This window comes from Dinoponera quadriceps, unplaced genomic scaffold (assembly GCF_001313825.1).
Source record: "Dinoponera quadriceps isolate SergipeBrazil2010 unplaced genomic scaffold, ASM131382v1 scaffold458, whole genome shotgun sequence".
NCBI classification, from domain to species: Eukaryota; Metazoa; Arthropoda; class Insecta; order Hymenoptera; family Formicidae; genus Dinoponera; species Dinoponera quadriceps.
The window spans coordinates 533,071-541,032 of NW_014554796.1; positions in this window are offsets into that span (position 1 = coordinate 533,071).

Here is a 7,962-nt window from a genome sequence, read left to right on the forward strand (position 1 = left end):
TATATATATATATATATATATATATATATGTATATATATATATACGTAGTACATCCAATTATTGAATATAATGAATTTGATAATCATCTTATCAATATAATAATATACCTATTTAATCATAAAATCAAAATAATAATAAAAATTGAGTAATTAAAAAAACAAATACTAGTAGAAAAACGATACATTATATATATATAAGGTGTCCCAAGAAAACATTCATTTCTAGGTAGGTTTCTGTTAAATTTGCAAGAAGAACTGTACGTTAATGAACGCTGACTATCGTTCAAAGTGTGTATATATTTTTTTGAGGGCACCTTGTATATCACACACCGTCGAACGTGGTCTGCACTAATAGCGATAATCAGGCAAATTAACTCAGCCGAGATCTCGCGAGTTTTCCTTCGTACATTTAAGCACGTTTGAGATTAAGGAATTACCCACCTGTGCAGGTTCTTCTCGCTTTGATTGTCCGTCGAGTCTCATCCGCCGAGATCGAACGCTCTTCTTCTCATTTCCCCCCTGCTCGTCTCATTTTTTCTTGTTTGAGAGGCGGGAGGTGTTCGGGGTGTAACATACTACGTTTCAGAAATAAGGTCTCCCGCGCTGGGGTTGGGAAGAATAATTGTTGACAGGAGGTCGGGTGCGCGCGAGAGGGACACGTCGATTGAAACTCGGTGGAACTTGCTATATCTTTCGCGTTGAAGTGAAATCGCGTCCGTCGTCCTTTGTCTACCGCTTGTCTGCACTTGACAGCGAGAGGACAGCGGAGGGCTCGTAGTTCCTTTAATCGAAATATAACTTCTTTTGTGTACGCCGTATTAATTATCGGAAACGTTCAACACGGGATTAAACACGTCGCCAACACAAATCGTATCATTGTCAGGATTTTTAATCGGACGTAATTTCGCACGACATTTCCTTACGGTGCAATTCACTCCATTCCGTTCGCCGGGAAACATTCCGGGTTTTCCGAGACTCTCTTGTTTGGGCGAATCACGTCCAACCTTACTTCCGCCCGCTTTTATCTCACTCGCACTCGTTTTTTCCCTTCCCTCTCTCTCTCCAAATATCTCATATTCTCTTTCGAATTTTTCGCGAGAGGATCCTTAATTGCGAAAGGTAGAGGAAAGAAGGAAAGAGGAACTCAAGCTGACGTAGGTGTGGAAAATGGACACAGCCATGTGTTTTTCGACTGTAAAGTACGGAATTTTGTCGAACAGACACGAACAGGATGCATTTTGTGCAATGGTGGGACTGAAATGGCAGTTTCTATTTAGCTAAGCGCCTTCAGTTATTAGCGTTAATTGAGTTTTCGATGCGCTGAAGTTTTTCTCAAGTTACATTCTTGCAAATCTTTAAAAGACCACAGGAAAGACCAAATATCGATCGTATTAAAATGCCGCTAAACTACACTTTCCGCTGTATCCGCGCTTTCCAATATTTTAACTCGGAGAAATTATATTTGCCCACCAAATTATTTTTGGAGTCTCTCAGTGTTTTTATTTATTATTATTTGTCCATTTTTGGACAATTTCTTAGTAAGTATCATGGATGTGTCCGGTTTTGGGGTCTGTTCTCGCGAAATGTCATTTCTTCAACTTTTTAAAAATTAATTATTTGCAAGGCGATATGTATTAGGTGTACAAATTAATTCGGTGCTCCTTTCCATGAAATTCAAAGTTTATTTACAAAAAGTCAAATACAAGTTTAATGTTCGAAATAATTTCCGTTATTTTCTATGACTTTGCTCCATCTATCGGGTAGCCGATGAATGCCCTCGCGGGAAAAACTTGGCGATTGTGATTCAATAAAGTCATCAATATTTTTTCGGACCTCGTCAACGGTTTTCAAATGCGTATCCGCCAGATGATGTTGAGGCGACCAAAATAGGTGGTAATCCGACAGGACTAGATCTGGCGAATAAGTCGCATGAGGGAGAATTTCCCAGCCTAATGTATACATGAGATCCTTCGCCCCTTTTGCAGTATGTGACCGCGCGTTATCGTACAGCAGGATCACCTGCCTACTTCCATTGCCGATAAAAGGTCTTTTTACAAGTTTTATGAGTCACAGCACCTTCACCCAACGCGGAACAAATCATTTCGGTAGACTGAGCAGCATTTTATTCAATTGGAGTACAAAAAGGATGCAGTATCTCAGATGCTTCTTTCCGAACGACGTCTTGATAACCGCTTTTTTCCGCGGTTATATCGGCAAAGCCGTCAACTATTACAGCGCTTCTTAAAGCCTAAGGTTGGCGCTTTCAAATCACCATAGGACGGGAAAAAAGTAAATTTGAACCCGAGTTACAGGACATTAAATGCGAAGGCACCGAATTAATTTGCACACCTGATAATAATTTCCAACAAAATTACAGTATACTTCGGTAGAGAAATGTTGGCGCTTTGTATCCACGCTTTGTATAAACCTTAATTCTGCACCTTCGGCGGTGTTTTGCAGCCGAAGAACAAAAGTGCACGTCGGTCTTAGTGCGCTTCCTCTACCGATTTCCGCCTATTTTTCCTCGCGGTGATCGCACGCGTGTTACAAGGGAGTAATGCCGTCGGGATTGATTACACACATCCGAGCAGGCACAAAAGCGATATCCGCGCCTCCTCGTTGGCTTTGTATTTATTTGAACTTCAATGTTCGCACGCTGCAAGGAAATTGATTTCCTACTGGTATCCCTCCATTGGCCGGCCGGCGAGTCGTGGTGTTTACCTCCGCGAAACAAACGCTAGATTTAGCGCGTGCATCAGTTAAACAGCAACGTAGGTGGCTGCGCTTTGTTGAATAAATGGATTGAGTCTCTTGCGCTTTGAGTCTGCGAATATGCATGAATGCGTGTATGTAATAACGGCGCTATTAAGCTCGCGCCAGACGCGAAAAGCATGAGGCTGCGCGTCTTTATCTCCGGCTTATTCGCGTTTACCTTGGCCGACTGAAAGATCCGATTTCTCACTGCGAGAGCACTCTCGAAAGTGCAGTCGAGGTATTATCGCTGACAAGTGACTTGTGAGAAGTAGATTATCACTAGATTATCGCTAGAGGTCACGATTATAAGTATAGAACTAATATGAGTGTAGAAATAAATCAGTAAAATTTCGCTATAAAAGTTTCTATCGAGGAAATCTCAGTGCATAAATAGTGAAAGAAATTATTGTTTGTTATTAAGGAAACGAGAAAGGCCTATAGTCGGTCTAAGAGTCGAACGCAGGTTGTTGATAAATTTATATGGGGGAATTATCGCCTGAGCACAGAAACAAAATATGGCAAATTCTAGTATTTGATACGGGCACGATTATATTATAGTATAGGTGTTGTAAACGGCCCTTTTAAGGCCCGATTTTGGCAGTTGTTGTGATAAGATATCTTGGTCTCTCGGCTTTATCCGATATATTTATTTACCGCTATCTGTAAAAGCCCGGATCTGACCTTTCTGATAAGCGATAGTGTCACCATGGAAGTCTAATCCGGTGTTTATAAGCACTTAGGTTCTTCGCATATAGGCAATTTGATCAGGGCCTGATGCAATGCGTTTCACTCCTAATTAGGCCCGACAATTTGTCCTGCACTGAGAAAAAGATTTCTCCAAATTTAATCAATCTTATTGCACCCCGAAAAATTTCATCATTGGCATACCCCAAAGAAACTAATGTTTCGATCAATAAGTGCGATTGTTAGACTCTTCAACGAATGTGTATCTTTGTCTTAAATCGAAAATTTGTTTGAAACGAAAGATAATTTTCTCGTAAAGAAATTTATCGTGAACCGAATAATATTTTATTTGGTTAAAAGATATTATTTCCAAATAATAGCGCTCTTTCTGTTAAATATAATCGAGGTTTCTTGAGTAGGGTAATAAATTTTATATTCAAACAAATAATATTTCGTATATGTATTGTTGTTTCTATGAAAGAAATTTTAGTCAAATAAGTAGAAATACTAAATGTAAAGAAACCTTTCTCTCTGTATGGTTGAACCTGTACTTCCTACTTGCCGAGGCCTTCGACGGTATTCCTCGCAACTTAAGGCAATTTAGTGCCTAAACTTGACCTAGCAACTGCGAGGAATACTGTCGAAACTTCGATGAACGTCCCTCCCGGCAAGTGGGAAAGCTCCTCACGAAGTTTATCTTTGTTGGTCTGGGACACCCTGTGTATATTTCTGCCATGGGACGCGCGTAACAGCGATTTGCAGTGAATCTTTCACTGGCGAAAATTAATAAATTATAAGAGAAAGGAGTTAAATGGAGTGTTTTCACCGAAAATTAACGAAAAGTCACTGATTATCGTTACAAAACTGATTCAATCGGTGATATTTTTACTGATCCAACTTAAGAACACAAGTACACAGTAAAAAAATTTTCTGCCAAGGCGGTCTGCTGAAATTTTGTATTACTTTAACATAAGGAATGTGTTAAAAAGTACACAAATAACATAACGTTAAATTAACATATTCACTTTGTCAATATACGTCGACAATGTTGACATGATAAATGTGTTAATTTAATTTAATACCATATTTGTTTACCTTTTTAATTCATATTAATATTATTTTATATATTTAATATATTAATATTATTTTATATATTTAATATATATTCATATATTTTTTAATACATCCTCCCTCCCTATATTAAAGTAACAAAAAATGTCAGTGGATCCTTCTTATATAAAAATACAACATTTTTTTACTTTAGCAACGGCCCGGAGTTTCTACCGTGAACCGGGCGATGATAGGGATCATCGCGAATTAGTGTCGCGTTATAATTGTGGGCGGGACGACTTAGTATCGTAAGATCGGGTAAGTTGCGAGTTTGCGTCGCGAACTATTCGACGAGATTCTCGCTTCGCGGGTTCACGAGCGAAAACCAGAATCTCCCCATATATATCCGGCAACGCGATAAAGGAAGCAGCCGCTGAGATCCGGTTAGATGGATGACAGACAAATAAACGATATTACATTACACGGCAGAAGGAGGGAGGGGGTTATGACGTCATTTCGCATGGACTCCATTTTTCTGACGCTTTTATCGCGCTATCTAAATAACGCGCGACACTTCGCCCGATTATTCGGGCGATATTCGAGGGAGGAAAGAGGGGGGAGGCGAAAGATGGGGCCCCTTTACGAGCGTCGCGACGGCGGCGTCGTAACAGGCGATAGCGGTGCAGCTGGAATTGCCTTAAATACGTCGCTACGGCGACGCCATTTTTAGTTTGTATCACGGCGAGAGCGCACGAAAGCCGCGTTAAAGTTAACCCTTTTAGACGAGAGAAGAGCGCCGGGGAATGTTTTGTCCGCGCTGCCGGCCGATACTTTCGCCGCGACGTGCGTGGAAATGTTCTCTTTCACGCGGGCGTAAACCGAAAGTACAAGTGGTGGAAGCGGTCGAAGTCGATATCCACCTGGGCATCTAGTTAGTTCCGCGCCCTGTGCGGGCACCTGTGCGGTGTATACCTGGTGGAGGAAGCGGCGACTCGCTAATACCGGATGATAACGAGTATCGATTTATCAGCCGGCGCTTCCATTCGCGGAAACCGCGTGTACTCGAAAGTCGACCCCCGCCAACGCGATGATCAAGAGTCGCACGTGTACTTGGGAATTTGATTAAGCAACGCGGATTTGATTCGCAGAGATTCACGCGCGATACGCGCTGCTGCCCCTTCGACAGAGAATTTCGCATTCATCGAGCGATATAATTCGATACCTTCGGCGGCCTGGAATTATCGGCTTTCATTTGTATGTTTCTTTCATCGCACAGGAAGAAATTAGTATCGATTTAAAACTCACGTCTGCCTAAGTAGATGGAATATGAGTTTTGTATCGATGCTAATTACATTCTTTCTAATCAAGAAGTTAGATTTATCTAATTGAGAATTGGGATTATCAGTTCGAAGATATATCGTTCTTTCTGTCCGATATTTTTCCCATTCAATTCGTAAGGAATATTTTTGAATGGAAATATGATCTTTTTGGTGGAACTACGTAGAATTTCTTCAGAACTGTTGTGAGAACTTTAACATTTTATCTACATATAAGATTGTATATTTTTGTATATTATTTATTTTTGCCTATTTATATATTTTTGCAGATTCTTTTCTAAGGAAAATAATTTTTCGCTTATCAAAATTCCGTTTGAATGATAGTTTTAAATGAGAGCTGAAATTATCGAATTAATATGCTAGATTACGCGCGAGTCAGGAGCGGCACGCAGCGCGCGCGCGCGCGCGCCCCGTAGGACCACAAAATTTTATATTAATCCTGTATGTTGTTTTTTTCTATTTTACTTAAGATTTTGGCTTAACTTCGGTATACCACCCACCTCCGATTTTGATGAAATTTTATAGGAATGAATATTTGCTAAATATTGTCGAAGCTACTGGTGCATTGTTGCGGAAGTGCCTAGTTCCATAGAAATTCAAATTTTAATTATTCGACTTAATTAAGACAGCACATTGCACGGACTTTGCTGTGCAATTGCAATTGCAACACTGAAAATACTTGAAAACTTTTCCGCACATATTGTGCGCGTAAAAATTTTACTCGCAGAGCCAATGCTTGCATAGAAATGCAAGCCATTGCATTCCAGCATTTTTTAAAAATAATATTCTACTGGCCTTTTTCAAAGCCACAAATATTTTTAAAAACTTTGGAACACATAATATGCGGTAATTCTGGGACACCTTGTATATGAGAACATGAGTCTTAAATTGATACTAAATTTTTGCCCGTGTGTAATCAAGAGATCGTGTTCCGCAATGAAACCGACGCAGATCGACTCGGGCTCATGATTGTTTCGAAAAGAAATATATATATAAAGGGAAAACTGACATATGCATTGAAAATAGACTCGATTATCTCGATTATAAACTACTGAATTTTGTCGAACGTTATATGAACTTCGACTATTGCGTGCAGTAGGTGGAGCTGAAGTGGTAATTTCCGTTTGCAAGTGCGTTTGATCATGTTAGCGTTCGTTGATTTTTCGACGTGTTGAAGATTTTTTTCCAGCTACCTTCGTAAAGTAAATTCTTCATAAATTTTTACGTAATATCAGCGCTAAGTGATTTATTGGACAATAGTGTTTTGCGGAATAAGTTTGGAACTTTTTAGATCACTCTGGATCTTGTGCCAATCTTTATCCTCTGTTACCACGGAAGAAAAATTAGGGTTAAGTTATTCTGTGAAACGATATATCTGAGTTTAATGGTCTTTCAGTCGACATACCTGAATTTTGCTGTGAAATATCATCTCAAAGAATAGAGCTGAAGTTACTGGTAATTCATTTTCCCTCATTCTTCTTGTTTGTTTAAGATGGTCAGAAAGAAAAAGATTAAAAGACCCCTCCCTTTCTATCCTTTTCCATATAATAAAAAATATATCAGATTAAAGATAATATATAAGGATGTAAAATAAATGCATAAAATAACGCAACTTCAGTGCTTTTATTTCATTTTTGACAATTTCTTGGTATCATGGATATGTCAGTTTTGGAGTCTATTTTTTCGAAGTGTCATTTCTCCAACTCCTTAAAAAAAGTTATTTACAAGATAATTTGTAATAATTTTCAGAAAACTATAATGTATTTTGCTAGTGAAATGTTGCCTTTGTATCTACGCACGTAAATTTTAATTTTATACCTTTCAACAGGATATTAGAGTCCAAAAAACAAAATGTTGTGTCAGCTTTAGCACTTTTCCTGTATTTATATCGGACATCATATATATATATATATATATATATATATATGTATATATGTATATATATATATATTGCCATTGGACGCGATTCGTATTTTCAAAATTAAAAACTGATATTTGTTGATATTCGACGTAAACCATTTATAAGATTTATTCAAACAATATGTGCGTCCGTGTTATTTTACGAGCAATTTTTATTCCATCTTTGTGTATTAATACATATCGTTTATTTTATTTATCTCTAAAAAGCGTAGTTTCA